At 40.9% G+C, this 13,808-nt stretch overlaps 1 non-coding gene across 1 annotated transcript; it reads right to left on the bottom strand.

Annotated features, from left to right (window-relative positions):
- Positions 1 to 13,701: 13,701 nt before the first annotated feature.
- LOC114883494 lies at positions 13,702 to 13,808 on the bottom strand. The gene has a single exon (XR_003790592.1). It is a non-coding gene; the product is annotated as a U6 spliceosomal RNA (small nuclear RNA).

The raw sequence follows: 13,808 nt of genomic DNA, 5'->3' as shown, positions 1-13,808 counted from the left end.
AGCAATGCAAGAAATAAATGGGTTTTTTTAAATAAATAAATAAATAAACACAGGGGTTAGGGATACCGACCCTCTGTGCAGTCAATGTATGTTCTTTGAGCTTGTAAGCTTACACCTATCTGGTATAAGCAGATAGGGTAGGAGGTCCCTAGAGAAAGAGAACTAGGCATGGCTTTCTTGACATAAGAGAAGCCATTTTTTGCCTCCCGGCCACAACGCTTGCCCTTTAACAGGTATCAGTAATTAATGATCTTAAGACAAATGAGGGAGTGCAAGAACAAAGGAAAAGCAGTCAAGAAATAATACATGAGCAATAAATACAGTGCTGGTTCCTCCTCAAGGGATATACATAACAATCTGATACAGAACTTCGAGTTCTGCAGGAACTATGGCCCCCACCCAGGTGGAGGATACTGAGACCCCAAACTGGTCTGAATGTAAGGAATGATGATGTTCTTTTCTGACCCTTGTGACTTCAATCAATTAAACCTTGGACTCTGGCAACCTTTGCCCCAATTCTATGCTGAATTCTCTTCTGCTCAAGCCCCTTCATGAATATGCATACACCAACCCAAACCCCTTCATGAATAAACAGGTACCCTTAGCTTAAAACTTCCCCAATTTTCCAGTTCAGGGAGACACTGCTTTGGGGAAGATCCCCGGTGTTCTCCTTGCTTACTGCAAGGAATAAATCCTTCCTTCTCCTGCTCTTTGGCTTGGTTGTGTCTTTTGGCTCAACACCCACCAAGAAGCAAACCTAGTTTTCAGGTAACAGTGGTAACTTTTTTTTTTTTTTTTTTCTCGGTCCGCGGGCTTCTCACTGTTATGGCCTCGACCGTTGCGGAGCACAGGCTCCGGACGCGCAGGCTCAGTGGCCATGGCTCACGGGCCCAGCCGCTCCGCGGCATGTGGGATCTTCCCGGACCCGGGCACGAACCCGTGTCCCCTGCATCGGCAGGCGGACTCTCAACCACTGCGCCACCAGGGAAGCCCCCCCAGTGGTAACTTTTTATGCAATATAGAAAACAGGTGGTCTGTAGTAAGGTAATAAATATTTGGGGTGTGACTTAATGAAACATGCTGTAATTATTATATTTAATACTCCACACAGAATCTAAAAGAAATTACTTAAAATGTTTATCTATGGGTTTTAATCCAGTGTCAAAAACTTTTGAAAGATTTGGTACTCCACGGAAACCTTCTAGTTACATTTAAAAGAACTAGCCTTACTAACCTATACTGCTTCAGCTACCCAACTGTGTTTTCTTTCCCGCTAACGACACATCCTGAGGATTAGTGCTGTAATAGATGAGAATTTTTTAAACTTAAATTCATAATAAAAGCTATTTTAAGCCTTTCACTATTTCTTACTGAAGCGCTCTTTGCTTCCCCCAGACTTTCTTTTATGAGCAGTGCATTCTTGGACAATAGTTGGAGAATTTTAAAAAAAGAGGCTGTTAAATAAGAATCACCACCACTCCCATTGTCCACACTATTTTAGAACATTCCAAGGCTGAAACACCCCATTTATAAATCAGTGATGCACCCTTAACAGAAATATGTTTAAGTCTGGGGAAGGCTGGAAGCTAAGGAGGATTTATGGCATCTTGATTAAACATTAGAGAGGACATTTCCAATTGTCGATTTGTACGGCATCTTAGAAGTTCTCACACTTGGGACATCGTTATACTGCAGTAACATTCAGGATGGACATGAGGAGTCTTTTTTCTTTAAGGTAGGAGAAATACTGTTGTGAAGGGGAAAAGGGGACGGATAGCCTGAGTCATGCTATGGAAAGGTACAGTTGAGGGTCTGGGTACAGAATTTCTTAAAAATTCTACACAGCTACTTACCCCTGGACATTCTTCTAGTACTGCAGTTTGAACACCTTCGCCCTAGAATACGGTCTCCTCCCTGTATTTCTTCCAGTCCTCCCCTCCCTTAGCACTCACTGGGAGAGGCAGGTAATATAACAGTAGACAATGGCGTCCCAACGTCCTCCGAGACAGGAGACTTCTGTCCTAACTGGACAAGGCAGGATAACCACAGTCAGTTTCTTGCTTTGTAATTCTCCATTACATATTTCCTGAAAGCCATTTTTTAACTTCATTATTTCAGAAAGGCACATTACCATGTGAAATGAACCATTCCCTTTAAGTCCCCAACAGAGTTTTGTTGAACACCTACCTCATGCAAAAATTCTGTTTCACTGGGGGAGGGGATGTTGAGATAAGAAGGCTCCTGAGTTTTAGGAACTGGCAGTCCAGATGGGGAAATAGACTCACGTTTAGAAAACTCAGACATAAGATCGTTTTGTTTTAAACATCTATCCTCCTGAAGATCTCCCATCAATTCAAATGTTTTTCAAGACTAATTTGACAAGTCTGTGGTGAAATGATTTTTGTTTAGCAGCTCAGGTAGCAACAATATCTGCAATGGCCTCAGTTCCCCAGCTTTGAAATCATATAATTCTTGGTGAATTTTTTAACTTGGAAAATGTTCATTTTCTCCATATTTACACATTCACTAGACCATGTATTAATATTCTTATACCACGGGGTTTTACCATTTTATAATTCACATTCTCAAATAGCGCATCTGCTTTTCTGTCCGAGGAAGAAAAGTACTGTAACGCAATTGAATGTGTTTTGAGGAGAGCACTTTATTTTGTAAATTAAACATCAGGACTCGGAGATGTGTCACCTGGCACTTGGTAGGTGGGCAACAAACGTGTATTGAAACAACAAAAAAGAAAAATCAAACCAAAAAAAAAAAAAAAGGAAAGGAAAATAAACAGGAAAAACAAATGAATAATGCAGCGAACTCACTCTCAGGGTGCAGTGTACACATGTTGTGGAAATGAGACAGTTCCCAAAAATCCTGAACAAGTTTTGGAAGACTTTTTGTGGGTGGAGGTTGGGGGGGGCAAACAATATGCCTGAAAAAAAAAGAAAAAACAAAAAACAATGGGACGGAAAGAGGCAGTTTTGCTTGGCCTGAAGCTCGAATGTAATCACTCAGTACTGCCCATCAAACTGGGATTTGCACTTCCCCACTCTCCTGTTAAGCCTGCAGGGCAAACAGCGGGGAGGGGGGAGGTTTTTTCTTCCCTCATACATTCCTTCCCTCTCAGACCAAAAGGAGCTGGATATGGAGACACAAAAGTTTAACCACTGAGCTGGAAAAAGGTCAATCAGAAAACACACCCAAGAGCAAACCCAGGGCATTGCCAAGGGGAACCGGATACTGAACCATAGGAGGATTATATTCAGAGGGCAGACGTCCCAAAATCGGGGTGGGGAGGTGGAGGGCAGTAGATTCCAGGTCAGCACTAAGACCAGTGTGAGACCTGGGGACTGGGAAGGTACCGAAATCTAAATCTTAATGTAGCATCTTAAAGTTTACTTTAAATAATCCAATAGAAAGCGATGGCAGTTTCTAGGGCCCTTATTATGCAAAAACTGCTCAGTGAATCTTTGAAAGGAGTCATTTTAAAGATAGAGGAATGGAATCCAGGTGGAACTGGGCAAGCACTGATTTTCAGCCTTGGCTTCTCTCTAGGGAGCTCTTAAAAACCTGGATGCTGAGGCCGCACCCCAGGCTGATTATATCAGAATCTCTGGGGGTTGGACACAGGCATCAAAATTTTTAAAGCTGCTCAGCTGATTCCAGTATACAATGAAGTCCCACTGAAAGACTCTTTTGGAGACAGCTGGGACACCAAGTTCTTAACCTTCCAGGCAGATGCTCATTGCATTTAAGTTAATACATTTCTATTTCTAAGTCAAACTTTGATTTAGTCTGTGAGAAGAACTCAAAGGTAGATATATCAGGGCATAGTTGATAATTAGAGCATATATTCCACAGAAGCTACTGTAGAAGGTATCAAATTTCTTAGCTGGCTTCCTCCCTTCCTTTTTTCTTTTAGAGCCCATAAGTTTTAAGTGAACTAAATAGTACTTTGAGGCCTGAGAGTCTCTAAGTTAGTGTTCCTGGGTCTTCAGGGTTTTAAACAAATTTCTATAACCTCAATTTTATGTAGTTTGAACTTGAAACTGCTTCACAAAGTAACTGCAGTCAGAGTGAAGTGATCATCCTTTTTCTTTCTTTCTTTCTTTCTTTTTTTTTTTTTTGGCTGCACCCCAGAGGCTTGCAGGATCTTAGCTCCCTGACCAGGGAGTGAACCTGGCTCCGGCAGCAAAAGTGCCTAGTCCTAACCACTGCACTGCCAGGGAATTCCAGATCACTGTTCTTCTTTCTTTCTTTAAAAAATAAATTTATTTATTTATGGCTGCGTTGGGTCTTCGTTGCTTTGCGTGGGCTTTCTCTAGTTGCTACAAGTGGAGGCTACTCTTTGTTGTGGTGTGCGGGCTTCTCATTGCAGTGGCTTCTCTAGTTGCGGAGCACAGGTTCTAGGGGCACGGGCTTCAGTAGTTGTGGCACATGGGCTCAGTAGTTGTGGCTCGAAGGCTCTAGAGCACAGGTTCAGTAGTTGTGGCACACGGGCTTAGGTGCTCCACCACATGTGGGATCTTCCCAGACCAAGGATCGAACCCGTGTCCCCTGCATAGGCAGGCGGATTCTTAACCACTGCACCACCAGGGAAGTCCCTCGATCGTTATTTTTCAATGAAGTTAAAATGTATATACAGATATGCACGAATATTAACTTACATTTTGATGAGTTTTAGTAAATGAAAACAACACCTGTGTAACCACCACTCCAAGATGTGGAAAATTTCCATCACCCCAGGAAATTTCTTTATGCCCTTTACCCCTCTCCCCATAGCAACCACTCTTCCAATTTCCACCTTCCTAGATCAGTTTTGCCTGTTCTTGAACTTAATTGGAATGGAATTACACATCATGTACTCTTTTCACGGTGATCTTTTTAAAAACACAAAACTGGATCATGTAAATCCTCTGTTGAAAACCTTTAATGGCTCCCTACTACTCTTGGAATAAAATCCAGATTTCTCCTTGTGTCCAGAAAGGGCCTGTATCCCTCTTAATCCTCCAGCACTGCCTCCCAACTCTCTCCCGTGCTTACTATGATGGTGATCTAGCGACCCTGGTTACCCTTCCTAGCTCCTTCCTACCTGGGGACTTGGCTCAGCTGTATTCCCGTTAACTCCTACTCACTTTCAGGCGTTGTCTTAAATATTACCTCCTCTCAGAGGCATTCCCTGGTGCCCCAATTCTAAATTAGGTTCTCCTTAGGTTTCATTTCTGTCACTATCACAGTTAGTAATTATATATTTACACATACTTGTTTTAAAAAATTTTGTCTGTGCTGCATGGTATGCTGGATCTTAGTTACATGTATTTATTCTACTTTAAAACTGTCTATCTCCTTCACTTTACCCACAAGGGTAGGGGCCATGTCTGTTTTGTCCACCACTCTATTTCCAGCTCGTAGCCCAGAGCCTGAAACATATTAGGTGTTCAATAAATATTTGATAAAATAAATGAATAAAATGGTTTAATTTGACTCTTGAACCTACTGAGTTGCAAAATGATAAAAAAAAAAAAAAAAAAGAGATGGGGAAGAAAGGCAAGAAAGATGTGGGCAGGTAAGAGTGGGATTCCGAAGGAGAACTGCTCCTCTTTAATCTTGAACAGTGAGAGTGAGGAGTGTGTTATATACAACAATGGAAAGAACACTCGGGAAGAAGTCAGATCACCTAGTTTGCTGACTTCTCTGGACCTGTAACCCATCTCCTCATTTATAAAATGCAGGATCTGGACTAGAACATTTCATCAGTACTGCCTCTCCTCCACGTAGCACGTGGAAATATATGGGGGTATTTTCCACAGTTCCACAATAATTGGAGACCACTATCGGCAGTTATTAACTCAGAGCACCAGGAATGTTAAATGTCTTGCATTGTATGACACAGTCTCAACCCTGTATTTTCCAAAGTATGTGTTGAGAAACACTATAATACAATTCTATGAATCTAGTAGGCATGGCCTGTGGTTCCTCATTTCGTGATACTTCATAGACTATCATACAGGTAAAAGCTTACTGCATTTAAATTACCTTACTTAGAAAATTATCTATTTATGTCAGACTGCTTGCTTTAGTCTGTGATAAAAACTTAATGGTGTGGGACTTTCCTGGTGGCACAGTGGTTAAGAATCTGCCTGCCAATGCAGGGGACACGGGTTCGAGCCCTGGTCCAGGAAGACCCCACATGCCGCAGAGCAACTAAGCCTGTGCGCCGCAACTACTGAGCCTGCGCTCTAGAGCCTTCGAGCCACAACTACTGAGCCTGCGCTCTAGAGCCCGCGAGCCACAACTACTGAAGCCCGCGCACCTAAAGCCCATGCTCCGCAGCAAAGAGAAGCCACTGCAATGAGAAGCCCGCGCACCGCAACGAAGAGTAGCCACTGCTCGCCACAACTAGAGAAAGCCCTCGAGAAGAAACGAAGACCCAACGCAGCCAAAAACAAACAAATAAATAAATTTATTTAAAAAAAACCTTAAAGGTAGACATACTATCAGGGAATAATTGATATTTGAGGTATATATTCCACTGGAACTACGTAGAAGATATCATATTTATTAGTTTCTTCCCCTTCCTTTTTTTTCTTAAAGAGCACAGTAGTGGTAAGCATTTCTCCAAGAAATTAAAAGAGCTTGATGCTATTTCATTCTTCCTTAGTAGAAGTGTAGGTAGACGTCAATTTACATTTGGGAAACTGTTATGGACTGAATGTTTGTGTCCCCCCAAAATCATACAATGAAACCCTAACACTCAATGTGATGGTATTTGGAGGTGGGGCCTTTAGCAGGTAATTAGGTTTAGATGAGGTCATGAGGGTGTAATCCCCATGATGGGATTAATGTCCTTATGGGAAGACTTCTTATTAGAGGAAGAGAGACCAGTGCTCCCACTTTCTGCCATGTGAGGACAGTGAGAAGGTGGTCCTCTGCAAGAGAGAAGTCTCTTACCAGGGAACGAAATTGGCTGGCACCTTGATCTTGGACTTCCCAGCCTCTAGAACTGTGAGAAATAAATTCCTGTTGTTTAAACCACCCAGTGTATGGTATTTTGTTAAGGCAGCCTGAGCTAATACAGAAACTAAGGCTCAAAGAAGACAAACATTAAAATTACACAGAGAACCCTCCTGTGGTAAGGCTGATATTTTTAGTGTTGTGCTTCCTAGGCTAATGTTTTACCCACCAGAACTGACTCTCAATTATAGTAATTAAGGAGACTATTTGTTAAGTGTAGTCTTATTGTCACAATTCTAGGGCCCTTGCCCACTCTAAAATTCTATGTTGTTAAAAATATATATATATGGTGGAAACAACACAAATGTCCATCAAATGACAAATGGATTTAAAAATATTTATTCATACCATGGAATATTATTTGGCCATAAAAGGGAATGAAGTACCAAAGCATGATACAACACGGATGAATCTTAAAATCGTTAATACTAAGTGGAAGAAGCCTCTCACAAAAACCTACTCATTATATGATTCCATTTATATGCAATGTCCAGAAAACGCAAATCTATAGAGAAAGTAGATTTGTGGTTTCTTAGGTCTGGGGGTAATGGAGGGATGGGGACTGACATCTATAGGATATGGGTTTCTTTTTGAGGTGACACAAATGTTCTAAAATTGACTGTGGGGGGGGTAGGGATAAATTAGGAGGTTGGGATTGCCATATACACACTACTATATGTAAAATAGATAACTAATATGAACCTACTGTATAGCACAGGGAACTCTACTCAGTACTCTGTAATGGGAATATGGGAATAGAATCTAAAAGAGTAGATATATGTGTATGTATAACTGATTCACTTTGCTGTACAGCAGAAACTAACACAACATTGTAAATCAACTATGCTCCAATAAAAATTAATAAAAAAATAAAATTAACTGTGGTGATGGTTGTGAATATACTGAAAACCATTCAACTGTATACTTTAAGTGGGTGAATTACACGGTTATGTGAACTTACATCGATAAAGCTATTTTAAAAATATGAAAAGGTATTCAACTTCATGCATACTTAGAGAAATGAAAATAAGAATAACAACCATTTTTCATCCATCAGATTGGCAAACATTTTCAAGCCTATAATATTTAGGACTTGGCGAGGGTGTGGGGAAGTTGGTGCTCTTGTACACTGCTGGTGGGAGTAGAAACTGAGGCAGCCTTCTTGGAGGGAAATCTGGTAAGACATTTCATGATTCTATATATATATGAACCTGTATCAGTAGGTGTACATATATACACATACACACACCTATTGATTTAGTCATTCCACTCCCAGGAATTTATGCCACTGTACAGTTATCAAGCATAAAAATGATTACCAAAACATTGATTACAATAACAAAAATTGAAAACAACCAAAAGTCAATCAATAGAGAATTGAGCAAAATAAATGATAGATCCATATAAATTATGAATACCGTGCAGCTGTTAAAAAATGAAGGTGCAGAACAGTATATATATAATATGCTACTGTTTTGTGCAAAAAAGGGATGAAAATAAGAATAAAAAAATATATGTGGGCTTCCCTGGTGGCGCAGTGGTTGAGAGTCCGCCTGCCGATGCAGGGGATACGGGTTCGTGCCCTGGTCCGGGAAGATCCCACATGCCGCGGAGCGGCTGGGCCCGTGAGCCATGGCCGCTGAGCCTGCGCATCTGGAGCCTGTGCTCCGCAACGGGAGAGGCCACAACAGTGAGAGGCCCACGTACCGCAAAAAACAAAAATAAATAAATAAATATATATATGTGTGTGTTTGCATAAAGAAGGATACACAAAAACTAATATAATATAAATGGTTACCTGGTTGAGTAGGTACTAAGTAGCTATTAGGCAGAAATGGATGTCGGACTTTCCACTGAATACTTCTTACATTGTTTTATTTTTGAGGCTTTTGAATATCTAACCAGAATAAATTAAATTTAAAAATTAAGGATATGACTGAAATAAAAGAATAAGCTTATCTACAGTAAGTAAAATACAACTTATATAAGATACTTTTTTTTTTTTACATCCCCTCTCTAGTTTTCTAGTTTTCATTTTTCCCATCTATTTCATTTTTGGGGACATGCTTCCATTTGTTCTGAATTCTCTATAAACCTTATCATCTCAAGATACTTTAAGTGAATAGTATGTACAGCACTCTTTCATGTACTTATTCAATTAACAAATACTTTTAGGTCCTTAATTTATGCTCTAGATACTACTGATATGGAAGAAAATAAGGTAGCCAAGGTTCCTGCTATGATGGAGATTACAGTTTAGTAATGAGTAGGTAGGCAATCACATAAATAAACAAGGTAATTTCAAACAGTGATAGAAGAAAATAAAACATGGTGGTGGGGAGAGACTTGGGTTGGGGAATAGTTACTTGATGGGTGTCACGAAGATCTCTCTGAGGAAATAACCTATGAACTAACCCCTGAGTGAGGATAACCTGGGAGAAGAGAGTGGTCCAGGAAGATAATGTAGCGAGTGCAAAGGTCTTGAGAATGGAACAAGTTGGCAAGTTTGAAGATCTAGAATATAGTCTGTAGAGCAGGCAGAGAGTGGTAGGAGATGAAGTCAGAATGGTAGTCAGGGGACAAATCATGGGTTTAAATAAAAGAATAGTACGTATGTTTGCATATCAATTGAAAATATCTGGAAGGACACACAAAATCTTATTAACATTATTAAGTGGCTATTTTATGGGGATAATGGTTAGTAGTACTCTAATTTCCTACACTCCAGCAGGATTTGGATTTTTAAAAGTATTTTAAAGTGCATAAAAGAAATATGCTTCAAAGGAAAAAAATGTTAACAGTGTTGAAGTAGGAATCTAGGAAAGTGAATTTTGTACCTAGAAGCTTGATGATTCCTTTGGTCCTAGTCCCTCTAGTGGCGGCTGTGGGGCAGTGCTGGTGACAGTGTCTAAGCACAAGCATCTCCATGGTGAGATGCTAAAGTTAATGAACTCTGAAATACTCAGAAGTTTGAATTCTTGAAATCGTGTAATCCTTGCCACAGGGTGAGTGGGAAAAATCCAAAAATCGCTACAGTGATTGTTAGTCACCTACTGTATACCATAAAGCAGGGGACAGCAAAGTCTTCAGATTTTAAAATCAAAACACGAGGGAAACCCTCCAGTGCAGTAGTCTCACAACTGTGTGGCTTAAACATCCAGGCCCTGGTCACAGCATCTCTTCTGAGCCTTTCCTCAGGCCTATACTGCCCTGTCTTCTCTCCACCTGGACGAGCTACATCTCCCACCCCTCTTGGTCAGCTCACTCCTTCTACATAGCTTCCCCCGACAACTTGCTTTCCCCCTCAACTCATCCCTTGGCATTTCCTGACCAGGATAAAAATAGCTGACATTTAGGGAGCTGTCACTGGGTACCAGACACCGTTAATGTTACCTTGTTCAATCCTCAAATCAATCCTGTGAGGTGGTCCTGTTATTACCTGCCTCATACAGATGAAGAAGGTAGACCTGAGGCATCGGGGCATAAAGTAGGATCAGGGCTGCTAAGTGATGGCTTGGAATTGAATCCCTGTCTGACTCTAGACCACAGGCATTTAGCCAGCAATCGATACTCGAATATAGTTTTTTATTTGGATAGTGACTATATAATCAGTGTAGATCACAGGGCATAAATTCAGATGTATATAGGGACCAGGATGTGAGTACAGAGAACCTGACATAATAGTCTTATATATATATATATATAAATTTTATTTATTTATTGGTTGCATTGGGTCTTCGTTGCTGCGTGTGGGCTTTCTCTAGTTGCGGCGAGCAGGGGCTAGTCTTCGCTGTGGTGCGTGGGCTTCTCATTGCAGTGGCTTCTCTTGTTGAGGAGCACAGGCTCTAGGTGCGCAGGCTTCAGTAGTTGTGGCACACAGGCTCAGTAGTTGTGGCACATGGGCTTAGTTGCTCCGCAGTATGTGGGATCTTCCCAGACCAGGGCTCGAACCCTTGTCCCCTGCATTGGCAGGCAGATTCTTAACCACTGCGCCACCAGGGAAGGCCCATAATTGTCTTTATTTTCTCAAAGGGATATGTCCTCCCTTGTTTTTCTTGAAACATGTGGCTTTTGTGCTCTATTTTTTGTTCTACGTTTCATAAAATAGGGATCAAAAATATTTCACTTTCCTCTTATAAAGATTTGTGATAATGCCTGGCAACTGACACTTGGCCTCAGTATCAGAGAGCAACAGAGTTAGGAGACTGTGGCAAACTCAACAGCATGGGCCCCATCTAAAGGGGGTGTTCCCAGCTCAGCTCCAGACAAATGCTGCCGTTGGGAATGGTAATTGAATCCCAAATCATCAGATCTTTCAATTTCTCAAGAGAAGGTAGAAGTCTGGAATTTTATGCAAAACTTCCCAATTTAAAAATGTTGCACAGGGAGATCAGCTCGGTGCTTTGTGACCACCTAGAGGGGTGGGATAGGGAGAGTGGGAGGGAGATGCAAGAGGGAGGGGATATGGGGATATATGTATACATAGAACTGATTCACTTTGTTATACCAGCAACTAACACAATAATATAAAGCAATTGTACTCCAATAAAGATGCTAAAAAAATGTTGGCAATGATTTCACAACATTTTAGGAACATGGTTTGGTAGGACCAAATTTTGATTTGATCAGTCGGTCACAAGTTCAATCTTGTCTCTTTAATTGCAATGCAAGTTCCTTGTGAGGAACTGCTAAAACAGATTTCATTTACATCTCTCACAGTGCTAGGCACAAACCAAGTACTCAGAGATTTTTTGCTCAGCCGTGAAGCTGCTCATGAGTATTATTCTATATTTAGATTTCAATTCCTTTTGGCAAACATTTATCTGGCAAGTGTGGGCTTTTACAGAATCACAGTATCTATGAACTTATCACTGAATCAAATGGATTCTCTGAATTTACTAAAGAGAACAATGGGGCCTACGACACAGAAAGTATTCATTAAAAGTTTCTTGTTTTTTTAAAATAAATTTATTTATTTTATTATTATCATAATTTTTCTGGCTGCATTGGGTCTTTGTTGCTGCAGGCGGGCTTTCTCTAGTTGCAGCAAGATGGGTCTAACTCTTCGTTGCAGTGTGTGGTCTTCTCATTGTGGTGGCTTCTCTTGCTGTGGAGCATGGGCTCTAGGTGCACAAGCTTCAGTAGTTGTGGCACACGGGCTCTAGAGCGCAGGCTCAGTAGTTGTGGTACACGGGCTTAGTTGCTCTGTGGCATGTGGGATCTTCCTGGACCAGGGCTTGAACTCGTGTCCCCTGCATTGGCAGGCGGATTCTTAACCACTGCACCACCAGGGAAGGCCAAGTTTCTTGTTTTTATTCCATTCATATTTCCTGAGTATCAGATTAATATCCTTGGTCTAGGTCATGCCTTGATGCACATTATAATCACTGGCCATAGCTTAAAAAAAAAAAAAATCCATGCCCCGCCCCTAGAAACTCCATTTTAATTGACCTACAGAAGGGTCCTGGCACTGGTATGTGTGTATATATGTATATACATATATGTGTATGTACATGTGTGTGTGTATATACATATACTCACCAAGTGATTTCTTTTTGGCTGGGCCACCAGCTTGTGGGATCAAACCTGGGCCCCTTGCAGTGGAAGCCCAGAGTTCTAACCACTGGAGTGCCAGGGAATTCCCCACCAAGTGATTTTAATGTGTAGCCAGACTAGAGGATCACTGGTCTAGGTTCTGGGAATCAGAACTCATAGGACCAGATAATCTCAGATCTTACTGCCAGAAGTTATGAGTTATTTGGCCCAGTTTCATGCACTTAAGTCACTATTTTCCTAAAATTACCATCATATCTGATTTGACTACTATATTACCAATATACTCCACTGCAATTCTATTTGAGAAGAGAGGAAGAAAGCTGAAATGTCAGGGAGATATTCAAGTGCTTGTTTCCCAAACATAATCAAGTGACTGTTCAAGTAATTTCTTTCTGTTTAAAAGAAATCTGTTACAGTAATAGTAGGTCCAAACTAATAACTCAGTGACTTCTGCCTCACTAACGAGTGGCATATTAACCACTTTTCCATGATAATTAAAAATGAATTATTCTTTTAACGTTTTTATTGGAGTATAATTGCTTTACAATGGTGTGTTTGTTTCTGCTTTATAACAAAGTGAATCAGTTATACATATACATATATCGCTATCTCTTCCCTCTTGCGTCTCCCTCCCTCCCACCCTCCCTATCCCACCCTTCTAGCTGGTCACAAAGCACCCAGCTGATCTCCCTGTGCTATGCGACTGCTTCCCACTAGCTATCTATTTTACGTTTGGTAGTGTATATATGTCCATGTCACTCTCTCACTTTGTCCCAGCTTACCCTTCCCCCTCCCAGTGTCCTCAAGTCCATTCTCTAGTAGGTCTGTGTCTTTATTCCCATCTTGCCCCAGGTTCTTCATGACCTTTTTTTTTAGATTCCATATATATGTGTTAGCATATGGTATTTTTCTCTTTCTGACTTACTTCACTCTGTATGACAGACTCTAGGTACATCCACCTCACTACAAATAACTCAATTTCGTTCCTTTTTATGGCTGAGTAATATTCCATTGTATACATGTGCTACATCTTCTTTATCCATTCATCTGTCCATGGGCACTTAGGTTGCTTCCATGTCCTGGCTATTGTAAATAGAGCTGCAATGAACATTGTGGTACATGACTAAAAATATGGAACGCTTCACGAATTTGCGTGTGATCCTTGCACAGGGGTCATGGTAATCTTCTCTGCATCGTTCCAATTTTAGTATATGTGCTGCCGAAGCGAGCAC

Source organism: Monodon monoceros, unplaced genomic scaffold (genome assembly GCF_005190385.1).
Source record: "Monodon monoceros isolate NGI ecotype Baffin Bay Population unplaced genomic scaffold, NGI_Narwhal_1 Super_Scaffold_4, whole genome shotgun sequence".
Classification (NCBI taxonomy): domain Eukaryota; kingdom Metazoa; phylum Chordata; class Mammalia; order Artiodactyla; family Monodontidae; genus Monodon; species Monodon monoceros.
This window is presented reverse-complemented; position numbering and strand designations above follow the sequence as displayed.